General features: G+C 46.9%; 1 protein-coding gene across 14 annotated transcripts in view; it reads right to left on the bottom strand.

Annotated features, from left to right (window-relative positions):
* GULP1 (GULP PTB domain containing engulfment adaptor 1) overlaps positions 1–17,413 on the bottom strand; it is a 369,257-nt gene that overhangs the window by 208,253 nt on the left and 143,591 nt on the right. Inside the window, exon 4 of one of the 14 annotated variants that reach the window (XM_075933782.1) lies at positions 3,723–3,832. The exons of 12 other annotated variants lie outside the window; for them this stretch is intronic. The gene's annotated coding sequence lies outside the window, so the exon portion shown is untranslated. Of the gene's footprint in view, positions 1–3,011; positions 3,135–3,722; positions 3,833–17,413 lie in introns of those variants that run through there. One more of the 14 variants, XM_075933785.1, reaches the window with a different exon arrangement.

Raw genomic sequence — 17,413 nt, 5'->3', positions numbered from 1 at the left:
TTGGGGGGCTGCAGGAGAGCTTCCACCCCCAGAAGCCCACAGAGCCAGCCCAGTCCTCCCCATCGGGGGCTCGTGCCCCAGTCCTCCCTCACCTCCTTCCACTTACCCTTCCCTAGCCCCTCTTCTTGATGTACAAAATAAAGGACACGTGTGTTCAAAAATAGAAACTCTGTTTATTTAACAAAACTCGGGGAAACTGGGAAAAGGAGGTGGGAGAGGGGAAGAGAGAGGGTGGGAGAGGGGAGGGGGAAAACTGGGAGGAGGGAGCTGAAAGGGGGAAGCAAGGGAAAGGAGGGGGTGGGGAAACTGAAGGATCAGGGGTGGGGGTCTCGCCGGGCCAACCGCCTCCCAGCACGGCGAGGGAGGGGGCCTCGGCGTCCCCGGGGGGATGGGGTGGAGGGTGCGGAGGTTGAGGTGGGGGGTGTGGACATTGAGGAAGAGGTTGTGGGGGTTGAGGAGGGAGAGGTGGGAGGGGGAGCAGGAGTGGGAGGAGGGACAGCAGTTGGGGGGGCAGCAGGTGCAGGACCAGCACGGGGCACCATGCTCTGCAGCAGGAGCTGCAGGTTGGTGCTCAGCCCTCGGAGCTCAGCCAGCAGCTCGTGGCGGACCTGCAGGTCTTCCCTCACCCACGCCTGTAGTGTGCGGTGCACGGCTCACAGGGCCCCAAGGTGCTGGTCCCTGTACTCCTGCTCCGTGCTGGCGGTCTGGAGCAGGCCGCGGGTGCGGGAGCATGTCCCGGGCGGGGTGGTGCGCCCTGCACGAGCAGCTGGTGCAGCTGTACAGACAGAAGAGAAGTGGTCAGTTCTCCCTGGGGACGCAGAGGATGATGCCCAGCCCCCTCCCCAACTCCGCAACGTGAGGGTGACCATGTCCTGCACCGTCACAGCCGCTGTGCTTGTACAGAGGCCATGGTCAGGATGTCTGGCTCTCCCCGGGACTGGGAGCTGCCCCAAGACCGCACACATGTTCCTGTGCCATGTATAGTGTGGCTGGGGCGGTGGGGGGGAAGGGGAGATGTCCCCTGCCTCTGTGTAGAGGGGACATGTGAAGGGAAATCATCCTGCTGGGTCCTGCCCCGGGGTCGGGAGCATGTCACGTCTCTTTGCACAAGCATGTGCCTATTGGGCAATGGCCCCTGGGTGTCACGCAGCTGGAGCCACCTGCCCAAGGGTGGCATGGCACGTGCTTGCACATGCACAGGTGTCTGCGTGATCCGTGGAAGGCATGGCCCACGCGCGCGGTCCCTGGTCTCCCTCCCACCTCTCCCCCGCCCCCCGAACTACTTAATTCAAACTACTTACCCGGTACGGTCTCCCTGGACGACACTGCTGGCGGTGACCCTTCTGGTGCGCCCAGGTCAGGGCCCTCTGGTCCCGGCTCGATGTCCCCCGGGCTGGCACGGACCGCCCTGCCCCCCAATAGTTGGTGGAGGGCAGTGAAGTAGGGGCAGGTGGCAGCCCCTGCAGCGGCGCCGCCTCTTGTGGCCCTGGCGTACGCCTGCCACAGCTGTTTAACTTTAATGCGCACCTGCTCCTGGGTGCGCCTGTGTCCCCTGCTGGCCATGGTGGCTGCTATGCGCCCATAGACGGCCGCATTCCTCCTCCTAGTGCGGAGATCATGGACGTTGGGGGCCTGCCCCCAAACCTCAATGAGGTCCATGACCTCCGCACTAGACCAGGAGGCCGCGCGCCGTCTACGGCCCCTGGCTGGCCCCTGGGTGCTGGGGGACTGGGCAGGGGACGTCTCACTGGCACTGGCTGCCTGGCTCATCCTGCAGCCACTGGTTCGGGGCAGAGACTCCTGGCAGGGCTGGCTGACTCTAGTGCCGTCTGGCCAGAGTCTACCCCTTTAAGGGCCCGGGGCTGGGGAAGAGGAGAAGAGTTTTCCTGGTTGTGCCCAGAGAGGCCACCAGGGGGAACCTGGGAAGGGCTAGCCTCCCACTATTTCGAACTAAAGGGCTACACAGCCCTTAGTTCGAACTAGCTAGTTCGAACTAGGCTTAATCCTCGTAAAATGAGGTTTACCTAGTTCGAACTAAGCGCTCCGTTAGTTCGAATTAAGTTCGAACTAACGGAGCGCTAGTGTAGCGCCTAGGAAAGTTAGTTCGAACTAACGTCCGTTAGTTCGAACTAACTTTGTAGTGTAGACATACCCCTAGAGAGGTTCCATCTGTACAATGCAGAAAACAAAGTATATAATGCTCACTGTATATTATTACTTTTCATCACAATATACACTGTAAAATGACTAACCAAAGAAATAATATTTTTAATTTACCTCATACAAGCACTATAATGCAATCTTTTTATCATGAAATTTTAACATACAAATGTAGATTTTTGGGGGGTTACACAACTGCACTCAAACAAAACCATGTAAAATCTTAGAACCTTTAAGTCTACTCAGTCCTCCTTCTTCTTCTGTCAAACATAAAACAAACAAGTTAATTTACACATAGGGGATATTATACCAACAGGGGACAATAATAATTGTTATGTTCAGCGGGCAAATCAGGATAAAGTCTATCAAAATTGTTAGTTAAATAACTTACAGAACATTCTTAATTTTAAATGCTGTTTTCCTGAGTCATTGTAAGTTCAGTAAGCAGTCAAAAAATCACACAGAGCCAGATACCACTAGATATATTCAATTACGTATGCATATTTCATGGTAGTTCAGGAGAGACTAGGAGTCCTAAGACCAAAATAATCTACTACTCTATTCAAGTCTAATGCAATAGGCATTTCCCAGAAAGAAGCTTCTTTTTTTTAAACAAAAGAATTGATATAAAATGGAAAATAGATGATAACAAGATGGTCAAGAATTGAAACAGTTGAGCTGAAAAAATTACATGATCAAGAATGATTTCAAATGGCTTTTAATCTAATTCATGAAACATTTCGTGGGCTCGGTGCACTAATGTAAGAAAATGAAAAGATATTAATTAGCTATTTTGAAAATATTGTCTTTTTTTTAACAGCAAATAGTCATTATGATACTAGAAGCCTTACCTGGCATTGCCCGGGTCCTTCAGGGCAGGGGGCTGGCAGTGCTAGGAAATGTGGAAGCTGGTTACCAAATTTGGGGGTCCTAGCTCTAACCGTTTAGGAGGAGTTCTTGGATAAACAGACTCACAGAAGAACAGACACATGCGCATTTCAAAAATATAGAGATATACTAAAGAGGTACTGTATTAAAGGAGATTAAATACAAACCTTGGTAAGACAAGCAACACATCTGGAGCCATATTTCCCTCTGTTTTAATGGGAACCGTATGTGACAAGACTCAGCCAAAGTTCATTCTTTAGAGATGATATAAACATGCATACTATACTGGATAGTTGACAGCATGCAGACAAAAGAGGACTGTTACTGAACATTTATGAAGATTAAAAGTTTTGAAAAATGTTGTGGAATAACAGCACTTTTGTTAGCACCCAGGGTATTGTATTTCTTAGGTAAAGTGTTCAGTCATCCACTATTTTTGTACATTGTAAAAATGGATAAAACGTACATCAAAACAATATATAAAGAAAGCAGTGCTGCTAAGGATTATTTTCAAAACAACCTAACAGATTAATGATAAGCATATACTTTAAAAGTCTCAAGTTACTGATATCTCAGGCTATGTCTACACAGCAGCATTATTATTCTGATGTAACAAAGATCATGTCTACACTACAAGCCTTTATTTCAAAATAATGTCAACATGGAGGCCTTACCCTGGATCACAGTAGCCCTTATTTTATGAGGAATAAGGGAAGTCGAAGGAACTGACATAGCTGAAGTTGTATATTTTAATTCGACTTTAGCCCTGATGTGTAGACATTCCCTAAATGGTTAAAAAAAAAGGAAATACGAAACTACTTACTTGTCCTGATAAATCACACAGGAACTGAGGGAGGAGACATTGTTGCCAAGATTAATGGCTCTCAACTGGGCGACAGCCATTTTTACAAACTGGATTGTAAAATTTAATGTATTATGAACAGAAGCCACTGAATAACATATTACTCTGTGCTAACTTGTTTGGAACTTTGAACATGCAGCCTATTAATTTTTCTTAAAATTACCTAAACTCAAATTATTTTGGACTTGCACATAAGACACCAAAATTAATAATTACCTCTTATCTTTCTATTTTACTCAGGAACCAAATACTTTATGTTACTGAATTTTCAAAATAATATGCCTCACTGCATCCCATGTAAGACATAAAACCGTGAGGGCAGATCTCTTCAGGGAAATGAAGAAAAGGAGAAATGTCAGGCTTGTTTTTCCAAAGAATGCCATTCTGTTATTTAGTTTAATTATGTATACATATAGATTAGCTAGCGTGACAAAAGTCTGGCCAATGTGAGACCAAGATGCCCAGTTTATAGGATTGCCCTGTGGATGTATCACTCTTTTTTCCTTCTGATTTTACTGAAACTAAAGGTTTGGTGCAGATTTCTGTAAAACCTGGGGATGTTTGGCTTAATTGACCAGTAGGATTATTTGCATAGTACTAACCATAGTAGCATCATCAGTCACATCTGAGCTATCCCCCACCAATGCCTGCTGTCTCAAAATGGATAAGAAATAGGGCATAGCCTGAGATCTGAGCTCTGTCCACAGTTCTGCCACAAACATCAACTCGACAGTCACTTAAACTCTCTAAACTTGATTCTCCATTGCAAGGTGATTTACAGATATGCAAAGTGGGTGTAAAATGCAACCAAAGCAGAAAAAGTTTAGACAACCATATAAGTGGAGAGGCAGGTTCTTTGCTTCTCTGCTACTCCACCTCTTACATTCACCCCAGGCTAAGCAGCTATTCTCATAAAGAATGGAAGAGGAGGAGTCGTTTTACAAAAACCTAAAATATTTTACAAAAACAAAAACAAAAACACACACTCCATTAATACAGGGGTTGAACATAAAAAAAATCTTCCAATTGTCTAATGTGCTGTACTGAGATCTGATTTCTAAAGTGCACTAGTGTATGGACATTAATTTATCCAGTACATGTTATAGACCCAACTGGTGCACTTTGACATAGTTATGCTTGAAACAATACTACTGGAAAACACACCAGCAGGGTCTGTGTGAACCAATTCATGCTCAACTTATGCGTACATTCTGGAAAAAACAGCCCATATGGTCTGCATTCCCTGACCATACAGACAAACCCTATGTGAAATTTTCCAAGTGGGAGGTAAATGAAGTGCTTCCACTGTAACCTATACTTACTTACTTACTGCCCGTTACGCCAATGGCGCATAGGGCAGCAACAAAGTCCTTCCACTTCAGTCGGTCACAGGCCAAAGCGCCTATTGTTCCCCAAGTGTGATGATGGTCTTTTAATTCTTGTTCTACCGTTCGGCGCCAGGTTGTTTTTGGTCTTCCTCTCTTTCTCTTCCCAACTGGTTTCCAGTGGAGTGCAATTTTCGTAACTGTCTCCCCGGTTAATGTTGTCATTCTGCCAGATCCAGTCCATCTGCTCTCACTAATGCCCAAATATGCAGGCTGTAACGATGCATCTCTGCTGTTACTTGCGCCAGCTTGCTTATCTGGTACATCGTACGAACATTCCAAAATCCTAATCCACACCTGTTCGTGAAAGTTTTCTTTGTTGCTGTTTCCGTAACCCCAAATGTTTCCTAGGACAGGGTGGTTAGCCCTGTGCCAAACCCCCAACCTGGAGGACCAGGGACCACACTTCGTCTGGTCTCTACCCTTTGACCTGTCTGGCATGGGAAACCCTAACAGGAGCACAAAGCTCCAGCCAGCATAGTTCTAGGGGTCATTGAGACACGCAAGCCCTCCAAACACGACAAGGTGGCGGTCCATCCTAGAAGGAACTGTAACCTATAGTGTCTTTAAATACAGCAAAGTTTTAGCTGTTAGTAAAAGTTTGAAAAGTTAACAATATGTTGATTTTGAGCAAGTAGGAGACAATCTCCCTGGGACAGGGAGTTTATTTTTGTTGTTTTTACAGCACACTGTGGCCAGACAGACTATAACCCCATATCATCCATCTTATTTGCCTCTCTGAAGCACAGGGCAGAGAAGGAGCAATAATATCAGCATAGTCTATGCTGGCTCATCTGATCCTGAGAAGCTGAAACACAGATATGTGGATAGAGAGCAGCTAAGTCAATAAGCTGGCCTCGAGGCTGCGGCTGGCACCTATGTTGATTCGAACACACAGTCCCAGGAAGAGGAATTTCCCACTGAGAAAACAATGTCCAGTACTTCAAAATTTAATCACCTCAAATCTCTCTTACAAGTGTAAATTAAGTTCACAACTTCCTTGTAAGAACTGGTCTCACAGCAGACAGACCAGCATCAATTGGCATTACAGATAAGAAAGAGAAATACGTGACCCCATGATTATAAAAGATGGGCCCAGCACACACTCACTTGGAGTGTCATTCTACCCTCTACCTGCTGGTCGGGTTAGGTGTTTGACCTCCCGAGGTTCTATGGGGACGCCCACCTCGTATTTTCGTCTTTCCTAGGAATTGAGGGACCGGCCCTGGCCTGACATGCTGGAGTCGAGAGGCACAGAAGGGGGTAAAAATGGTACCTGGATGTGGTCCTCTGTCTTAAGTGTACACATAGAAAGAGTAAGCTGTTACTTGGTACCATTATTTCTATTTTTCTATCTTTATCTTCTTTGTAACCATTTTTAAGACCTATATTTTGCTAATAGTTAAGAAATAGAACAATAACCATTGCAACCATATGATTTATAAGCTTCCTCAATAAACCTGTAACTGTTTAAGCTTTAACCTGCCTCCTTCAGTTGCTGTAACAGAACCAAGCACAATTTAAAAGAACTTCAGCCGGTCTAAAGGGACAGTTATAGGAAGAGCTTGGGCGTTTGGATCTGTGTCACTCCCAGGTGACAGGACCCACTGGGGCATCTTTCAGTCTTTCCTCAAGGCTGCCCGCTGCGAAGGAATTATGAAATTCTAGCAGCTGAAATCTAAGATGTAATAAGCTCTTCCTATATAACGGGGCGTCTGTTGGCCTGCTGGCCACCCTCTGCGATGGGACCCCGGTCCTAGCAGTAAAGACACGGACGTTAAACCTTTTCTCGGAAACATACACACACACACTGCCCTGACCGTCGGCTGACACACACAGAACAATGGACTCCATGTTTGGGGACGCTAGCTTCTACCTCAATACTAACAATAAAAAATATTAACAATATTTGAAAAAAAAATCAAATCAGGTTCTCATTTGCCTTTGCAGTAAATACCACAAACTTCACCCAAACCAGTTTACAAAGCCAAAATGATGGAGGCAGGGGAGCCAACACAAGGTATAAAGAAGCTAGTGGCAATGTTACAGAAAATGGAAATGCTGCTGCTATTCCACAACACCACAAAACATTTATTGCTTCTTTCATCCAAGGATCTGCAGTATCACTGTAGGCCTTCCTTACAAAAGCCATGTTATTTTTCTGTTTTGCATAAGGATACACTAGCGCATTTATCTGCCCCCTCGCTCCCTAGCCAGAGTAAGGATTGCAGCAAATTGTGCACTTCCCCCCCCCTCACTCCTTGATAAAGGGAAACAGCCAGCAACGCCCCCATATGAATCTAAGAAAGAAGCTTCAGTCCCCCCATGCCCACCCTAAAGGAAGTCTGAGGAGTGGAGGGTTTGAGGATGGAGCAGTCCTGGGTGGGTGGGTAGGGAGAGGAAGCCTTCATACACAGGGCCGGCTCTATACACCAGTGAAGGAAGCATGTTCTTGGGGTGGCACATTGCCAGGGGCGGCATTCTGGCCTGAGGAGGAGCAGACGGGGAGCCCTGCGGGGGCTGCCCCGAGCTGGGAGCCCCGGCTGCCGTGCCCTAGGGCAACCTCCCCCCGACACTCCAGCTTCAGCCACCCTGGCCCCGCACTCCGGGGACCCGCCAGCCCAGAAGCGGGGCAGGTGCCCCCTTCGCCACTCCCCGGGAGGCAGATCCCTAGGGCACGCGTGGCTGGCTAAGTATCTGCAGCCACAAACCTCCCAGCCAGGCCATGCCTCGGGACTGCCTGCGCAGAGCTCTCAGCACCCCGGGGCCAGGCGCAGGCTCTGAGCAGCCGGGTGCAGGGCTCCCAACTCGGGGTGGCCTCCACGGAGCTCTCCGTCTGCTCCTCCTGCAGGCTGGAATGCGCGGTGGAACAACACCCCGGGCCAGGCTCCGCCAGTGCCTCAGCTCCCTGCCACGGCTCCTTCCACCTACCCTCACCCCACTACTAGGGCCACGTGGGGAGCACACCTCCTTGGGGGCGAACACACGCCAAGGGTGCGGGGCTGGAAGCGCTAGAAAATGACGGCAGCCCCTGCAGCCAGTTTCTTCCACACACTGGGAATTGAGAACAAGAGTGAGTGTGGAGTGCTGCTTCCTCCCCTCCCCCAGTCCCACTCCACTCATGCCTCTGTGAAAAAGAGGGGGGGGGGGCAGCCAAAAATTTTTTTGCTTGGGGCAGCAAAAAACCTAGAACCAGCCCTGCTCATACAGTCCCTTTCACCTGCCTTGCGACTCTGTCCCTTTTCTGTTTGGCTTCATGAGAAACAATCCTATTCCAGGCACATCTCATTTTCCTGGCACAAACAAACCCTTCCATTGCTTTACGTTATGGAAAGAGGAAGCTGTATACTGAATTTGGTGGTTCTAGCTCTTACAGTTTAGGGGGAGTTCTTGAACAGACAAACAAAGAGACAAACTCTGTCAACTATATAGCAGATTCAAGAAAAGAGAAAATAAATGACTTTCCCATGGTCACAAAGGGAATCACAGATGACTCTGGAATACAAGAATTCTGGATGAACTGCTCAAATACACTTTCGAGGTGGACAAAACCTTTCTTAGTGTATTTCATGTGAATGGTAACATTTTCTTGCCAACTTCACAGCAAAACTGTAAAGACTTACCACAGGTTTGAAAAGATTCTATTGTGAAAATGGAAATTTCAAAATTACTTTATATAGTTAAAATTACTTCATGAGGGATAGCAGGATGAAGAGTTCCTTCCTATCACTTACTTGATAATGTTATTGAGATTCAAGTGAGCAGAAAAAGGATTGGAAATTTTCACTGAAAACAATGAAGCAGACTTCAAAAAGTACAAGTAAATTGTGACTGTAATTATACCTTAATTTAAGTATTACATTGCTTTGGGCAACGAGAACTGCCTTGAACAGGAAGAACATAATCAAGTCGGAGTATCTGTTCTCCCTGAATTGTTCTGAATATTTCTTTTCCATGTGTCCACTTTTTTACTGGGATATGATATGTGAGCACATTACATCTGACATGAAGCATGGACCTACCTGTCACTAAAATTTCGCATGGCTTTCAGAATTCTTTTCTCATCAAAAAAATATAGTATTTCACACATGCTTTTGTAGGCATCTTAGACAGCACTTAAATAACAGATGTCAAGACAATATCGGAAAGCAAGAAATGGAGCCAATGTGATTCACATGGAAGATCTCACAACTGTCAGTTTTTGATTTTTTATATTGCACCGGTGAACCAGAGTGGGAGGCGTATTTAATTCATTGTATAAACAAGAAGCATCTGCACTAACAGGTGGTAGTATACAGGGTGTTGATTGTGCTGATGGAAAGTCTTCTGTGGTGGGGATGTAGCAATGCAAGCTGACAATAACTGTCACTAATTGGGTGGCCTTGTTCCAGTTGTTATGGCTAAGAGAGTTTCCAAGATCAGGCAGGGGGAAAAAAACAGTAAAGGGAAAAAAGGCAGCTAATGTGCTGATTCAGCACATCTCCTTGGCAAACACTGCTAGCTGTTATGAAACTCTGGCTATAACTAGAATATCCTCCTCTGGTGAAACTCCACAGACTAGCAATAATAGTACCCCTCCTCCAGAAATGAACTCTTATTCAGTGCAACTATTTGGGCCTGTCAGGAGCTAATCAAGCCCACAGTCTAAGTTCTGCCAATGTTTTAATAATCCATTGTCAGGTGAGATGGTGTTGCTGGTTTTCATATACTGGTGTGGTTTTGGCAGCTCTACTATTTGCAGAATTAACAGGTGATATTGGTTCTTCACCAGCAAGACCAGCTCCCGCCTCTGTCCTCGTTTCTACCTCTCTTTCTTTTTGGGTACATAGTTGCACTGTAAGGGTATGTCTACACGAGGAGTAACGGTAGTTCGGACTAGGAAGCCTAGTCTGAACTACCTAGTTCGTGCCGCATGTAGCCGCGTGGCACGGGGTTCGAACGAGCAGGGATTTAAAAATGGTGGCGTCCAGTTTATGCAAATGAAGCCTGGGAAATTCAAATCCCAGGCTTCATTTGCAAGTGCGGTATGCCTACATTACCCTCCTAGTTCGAACTAGAAGGGTAGTGTAGACATACCCTAACTTCTTTCCTGGTCCAGATTGGATATGCATACTGCTACCTGTAGCCTAGTTTCTCTCTCCCCACTTTCCCTGTCTCAGCTGCAGATGGTTTCAACCTTATACTCAAACATATTGCAACTGTGATAGAAATGTAGCAGTGTTAGTCTGGTGTAGCAGTGTTAGTCTGGTGTAGCTGAAACAAAATGCAGGACTATGTAGCACTTTAAAGACTAACAAGATGGTTTATTAGATGATGAGCTTTCGTGGGCCAAACCCACTTCCTCAGATCAAATAGTGGAAGAAAATAGTCACAACCAAATATACCAAAGGATACAATTTAAAAAAAAATTGAACACATATGAAAAGGACAAATCACATTTCAGAACAGAAGGGGAATGGGGAGGGAAGTGTGGAAAAGGTAAATGTCTGTGAGCTAATGGCATTAGAGGTGATAATTGGGGAAGCTATCTTTGTAATGGGTAAGATAGTTGGCGCCTTTGTTGAGACTGACACATAGAGTATTGAATATTAGCATGAATGACAGTTCAGATGATCCCTTTCGAGTGCAGATTTAAAATGCTTTTGAAGTAGGATGCAGGTAGTTAAGTCGTTGAGACAGTGTCCTTTCTGGTTGAAATGGCAAGAAACTGGTTTTTCTTTGTGGTCCTGTCTAATATCTGTTTTGTGTGCATTGATTCTTTGGCGAAGCGTCTGAGACGTTTGTCCAATGTACATAGCAGTCGGACACTGTCGGCACATGATAACATAAATTATATTTCTGGATGCGCAGGAATATGTATTCTTGATCTTATAACTCACTTGGTTAGGTCCAATAATGGTATCAGCAGAGTGAATATGTGGACAAAGCTGGCAACGGGGTTTGTTGCAAGGGAAGGTGCCAGGGTTGGTATTAGTGTGGTATGTCCTGTGGTGGTTGGTAAGAATCATCTTGAGGTTAGGTGGTTGTCTATAGAAGACTATGGGTCTGTTTCCCACAGCCTCTTGGAGTTTAGTATCCTGTTCCAGTATAGGCTGTAGTTTATTGATAATGTGTTGGACAGGTTTAAGTTGGGGGCTGTAGGTGATGACAAGTGATGTTCTATCGTTGGTTTTCTTGGGTTTGTCTTGAAGTAGATGGTTTCTAGGTATTCGTTTGGCTCTTTCAATTTGCTTTTTTATTTCTCCGGGTGGGTAGCTGCTATTTGTGTTTTTTTGCTAGTGTCTTCTACCAGATTTACATTGTTTTGAAAAAATGGTCTTGACATTTTACTCTCTTCTGTTTTTACTGGTGACTTAGCCTCCCACATTTGACTAAATGCAATAAGTAAATTAAATGACCAAACCCAGCAAGTTCGTTAACCGTGAATTGAAGATGCCTATTCACCACCTCATTGGAAGAACTATAGCTAACATTGATTTGTCAATATTCCACAAGTTATTATATGCGTATTAAAAGGAGACTTCTTGGAAGGAATTATTAAATAAATTTGATCTTGTGCCACAAATAAATCCATACCCATTTTCCTACAAGGTTAGTTGACTGGTTCATGCATTCCTGGATAGTCTTTCTGCTCTTAGGGCGCCTAGGATGTATTCTTGCTAACATCTCAAATTATTATATTCAATCTTTCGGTCATTTGTAAGGGCTCCATGTTGCAGACTGATTTTCTCACAATATTCCCAATGTGCTATAATCTGGCCATCCAACTGAAATAATTGCTTCTGCTGTTGGAAGCATTTCATCTAACTTGTTGTCTTTGAATCTGGAAAACATTGAAGCTATGAGGAGTTTGGCATAGTTGATTTGCTCAAGGCTTTTCTGTTATTGAATGATGTCTCAGCTCTTCTATTTGAGACCAATCTACTTGGAACAGAAAAGACTTCATTCACCACTCCATGTGCACTCTGATCAAGTTGCCTGCTCAGGCCCAGTGCATAAGGGAAGCTCCCTAATTTTTAGCTGTTTGGCCCTGGTGTATGTTATTGCTATAGCGGGGCCACTTTCATTTAAGCCTCTGATATAAGGTCCTGAGAGAACTTAGATGAGTGGAGAAAGGAGCCTCATTCCACCACACCAACTCTTCTCCCATTTTGTCCTCCCCCCCCCAACACATACACACTTCCCTTTTGAGGGGAGGGAAGCTAGATTCTGGCACTAGAAGCTGTAGCACAACCTCCACTCCACCAATTTTACATCAGTAGAGAGAGATGTCTTTGCATAGTAGGAATTTTCAGTAGAAATCTCTGACTGCTTTAAGTTTCTTCACGTTTCTCCTGAGAAGTGTGATTGGATATGGAAAAGTACACACGGGTCCTCATATTTGTTTGTGCAGTTCACTATGTACTGGTCTAAAGGAAGCATTTGAATTATGATAAATTTTGCTTGGCTCAACTGTGCTCTAACATCACATTCCCATCTTGCCTTATTTTGCAGTAATCTTTGTTGCTGATTAAATTTCATTCACTATAGATCAACAGTTCATTTGTCATAGGATTCCTTTATCCAGGTGTTTGTCCATCTTCATTATGTTATTATGAGCCATCATATGAATTGTGTTTTCATTGCCATTACTTGATATACAGGCAGTCCCTGGGTTACGTACAAGATAGGGACTGTAGGTTTGTTCTTAAGTTGAATCTGTATGTAAGTCGGAACTGGCATCCAGATTCAGCCGCTGCTGAAACTGACCGCCAGTTCTGACTTACATACAGATTCAACTTAAGAACCCCAAGCTTCCCCAAGTCAGCTGCTGCTGAAACTGATGAGCGCTGATTCCAGGAAGCCTGGGGCAGAGCAACTCTGCCTCGGGCTTCCTGTAGTCAGCGCTGGTCAGTGTCAGCAGCGGCTGACTTGGGGATGCCTGGGGCAGAGCAACTCTGCCTCGGGCTTCCTGTAGTCAGCGCTGGTCAGTTTCAGCAGCAGCTGACTTGGGGACGCCTGGGGCAGAGCAGCTGGGGTGCTGCTGGGTTGGTCCAGTAGTGCCCAGAGCGGCGCTGCAGGACCAATTGGCAGCGCCCCAGCTGCTCTGCCCCAGGGTCCAAAACAAAACCCTGGTCTGCTGGGGGGGGCACACTAGCTGCGCGCCCCCCCAGCAGACCAGGGACACGGGAGCAGAGCCGCAGCGGCAGCGGGGTGCCGCGCCTCTGAGGCTTTGCTCTAGCAAAGTCTCAGAGGTGCGGGACCCCGCCGCCGCTGCGGCTTCAGTCCCGGTGCCTGTGGTCTGCTGGAGACGGTCCCCAGCAGACCACAGGCACCGGGACTGAAGCCGCAGCAGCGGCGGTTCCCCGCGCTTCTGAGGCTTTGCTCTGGCAACGCCTCTGAAGCGCGGGGAACCGCGCCGCTGCTGCGGCTTCAGTCCCGGTGCCTGTGGTCTGCTGGGGACCGTCCCCAGCAGACCACAGGCACCGGGACTGAAGCCGCAGCGGCGGCGGGTTCCCGCGCTTCTGAGGCTTTGCAATCCGCCACCTCAACCTCCGGGGCGAGAAAGCCCCGTTTGTAAGTGCGGATCCGACATAAGTCGGATCCGCGTAAGTCGGGGACTGTCTGTACAATACTGAATGCAGTTGCCTGTATTCTAACCTCTGTCTTGGAATGACTTGACTACCATGCTAGATAACTACTTTTGCTTCCTTCAAGCGTTCATAAACAGATTTATTTCTTTGCAGTTCTTCTGTAATCTAGAAACTTCTCTCCAATCCTAAAATACTTTCAATCAAAATAATGGGAACTGCATTGTATTGATTGTATTGTAATTTTTTTACTATTTTTCCTACTTTGTTTTTAAATAAGTTTTGTACTATTTCCTATGCCTGCAGCAATTAATTGCATGAATACAGTTTCTTCATACAAGTCTATAGTACATGGAAAAATCTACTTTAACTTCTTAGTCTATCCCTAGCCCTACCACCTGCAGCCATAGACCCCCCAACATTGTATGCACTCATTTGATTATTTCATGTTTTGAGTTTATCCATAGAAGTTAACACTCTTATTCTTACCTCTGGCTTTTTTTTGTTGGGATTCGTTGTGTTACACAGATATTGTTCACATTTATCCTTTCAGGGTGCAGGAAGTATTACTTTAGTGCATTAGGGGTTTGTGTAATAGCATATCCATGTCAAATGTAAAAAATAAGAGTAAGTGTTTCTATTTCTTATTATTGAATATGGGGGTATGTCTACACTACAAAGTTAGTTCGAACTAACGGACGTTAGTTCGAACTAACTTTAATAGGCGCTACACTAGCGCTCCGCTAGTTCGAATTTGAATCGAACTAGCGGAGCGCTTAGTTCGAACTAGGTAAACCTCATTTTACGAGGACTAACGCCTAGTTCGAACTAGCTAGTTCGAACTAAGGGCTGTGTAGCCCTTTAGTTCGAACTAGTGGGAGGCTAGCCCTCCCCAGGTTTCCCTGGTGGCCACTCTGGCCAACACCAGGGAAACTCTATGCCCCCCTCCCGGCCCCGGACCCCTTAAAGGGGCACGGGCTGGCTACGGTGCCCGTGCCAGGTGCAAGCCTGCCAGCACCCAGCTAGCAGACCCTGCACCTGGCACGGCACAGAGCCACCCACCCGATGCCCCCCAGCCCACCCCCTCTTGCCGGGACCAGGCTGGCGGCTCCCGGGAGCTTGCCCTGGACCGCAAGAGGCGGGCACCTTCCTGGGCTAGTGCGGACATCGTGGACCTCGTCCACGATCTCCGCACTAGGCACAGGAAAGTGGCCGTCTAGGGCAGGAGAGCTGCCAGCCTGGCCACCCAGGACCAGGTGTGCATGAAAATCAAGGGGGTCCACTGAGACCCCCGACACTGAGCCCTGAGCTTACAATGGCCGTCCTGGGTCAGACCAAAGGTCCATCTAGCCCAGTAGCCTGTCTGCCAACAGCGGCCAACCCTAGGGACCCTGGGGGGGATGGACCGAAGACAATGACCAAGCCGTTTGTCTCGTGCCATCCCTCTCCAGCCTTCCACAAACTTTGGGCAGGGACACCACTCCTACCCTCTGGCTAATAGGACTCCATGGACCCAACCTCCATCACTTTATCTCACTTCCCTTTAAACTCTGTTCTAGTTGTAGCCTTCACAGCCTCCTGCAGCAAGGAGTTCCACAGGTTAACTATTTGCTTTGGGAAGAACAACAACTTTCTCTTACTAGTTTGAAGCCTGCTACCCATTCCTTTCCTTTGGTGTCCTCTAGTCCTTCTTTATGGGAACTCAGGAAGAACTTTTCTGAATGCACCCTCTCCACCCACCCCCTGCTTTTAGAGACCTCTATCCTGTCCCCCCTCCGTCTCCTCTTTTCTAAGCTGAACAGTCCCAGTCTCTGTAGCCTTTCTTCATCTGGGACCTGTTCCCAACCCCTGATCATGTTAGTTGCCCTCCCCTCTCCCAGCCTTTCTCTTCCCCTCTCCCACCTCCTTTTCCCAGTCTCCCCCAGTTTTTTTTCAATAAAGACAGAGTCAATGTTGGAAGAAACGTTATCTTTATTTTGTACATCAATAAGAAGGGGGGCTAGGGAAGGGTAAGTGGAAGGAGGTGAGGGAGGAATGGGGTACGAGCCCCCGATGGGGAGGACTGGGCTGGCTCTGTGGGCTTCTGGGGGTGGAAGCTCTCCTGCAGCCCCCCAATTACTCCCTCTCCCCAGATGGCAGCCTGCGGCAAGTGCAGCCGGGCTGATGGCCGAGTGGTGTGATGTGCCCAGTGTGGGCACTCAGGGCACTCCAAGCCAGAACTTCTTTGCAAGCGGGGCACCCCTTAGAACTGTGTGTCCGGGGTGGGGGTCGGGACCCTTTAAGCGCAGCCCTTGGCTAGCCTGAGACAGCATCTCCATGCTCTAAGTCCTCCTTTTATGCCCTGCCGGCACTGCTTCCGGCCATCCTTAAGCCCTGTTCAGAGTCCACTCAATGTGGACTTGCTAGTTCGAACTAGCAAAACGCTAATTCGAACTAGTTTTTAGTTCTAGATGCGTTAGTTCGAACTAGCTTAGTTCGAATTAACTAATTCGAACTAAGTTAGTTCGAACTAGCGCTGTAGTGTAGACGTACCCTAAGGGAATAATCCTTACTTTAGGCCGATGGTGGGCAATAATTTTTTGCCGGGGACCACTTAAATTTTTTTTGAAGTGGCTCTGGGCTGCACTGGAAGAGGCAGGGCCTCACAAAAAAAAGGGTGGGGTCAGTATGCTTCAGGCTTCACCACCCACAGACTGTGATTGGTCTGGGGGTGGGAAAGCCTCCTTGCCTCCCTTTCCCACTAAACACCCATGCTCCCGGTGGTGGGAAGAGACTTTGCATGCTCCCCCACTCCCAAGCGAACCAGGGCTTGGGGCCAGGGAGCACGCAAAGCCTCCTCCCAACCTGCCAGGAACGTGCGACACTTCAAAGTGCCTGATTGGCCTTGGGGCAGGGGAGCGTGCAAAGCCTCCTCCTGCCCTGCCAAGAGTGCTCCTTGCAGAGTGGGGGTAGGGCAGAGGAAACTTTGCACGTTCCTCCCGTCCCCAGGCCAATAAGGCAATACGGTCTATATTTCTTGAACATTGAAATGGAGGAAAAAGTCTCTCCTCCAATTTTTCAATATAATTTAATGATTGAGAAAGGCACAAGATTGGTAGTACTGGTAACAATTCTATTTTTCATAGAACAGTACAGGCAGCCACAGTGCAGCATTTCATACATCACCATGTACATATACCTCAGCCTTGAACTGCTACAAAGAAAAAAAATACTACATTAATTATAACTGTTACTCTGATCTTCAGATATGCCCATGAATACTTCTGTTTCAGGTAGTGCAATATGTATTTGTCCTTGGAGTCCTTATAAAATGACCTGTGCATTTTTTGGAAGAATGATTTCCTACAACAATCAAAAGATAACAGGTTTCTTTTTTATTGAGGTTGTATTTGTGGAGAAGTTCAACTCAAGAGTGTTATTTTAAGTCTCTTAACCACTCAGTCGCTAGGGAAGGACACTGTGCAAGGCTAGAAGGCAATTAGACAGCCCTTGTTGATGGATGTAGCCTGCAAGATCATCTGCATCATTTAACTGGCTACAGTGGCAAA

Source organism: Pelodiscus sinensis, chromosome 7 (genome assembly GCF_049634645.1).
Source record: "Pelodiscus sinensis isolate JC-2024 chromosome 7, ASM4963464v1, whole genome shotgun sequence".
Lineage (NCBI taxonomy): Eukaryota > Metazoa > Chordata > Testudines > Trionychidae > Pelodiscus > Pelodiscus sinensis.
This window is presented reverse-complemented; position numbering and strand designations above follow the sequence as displayed.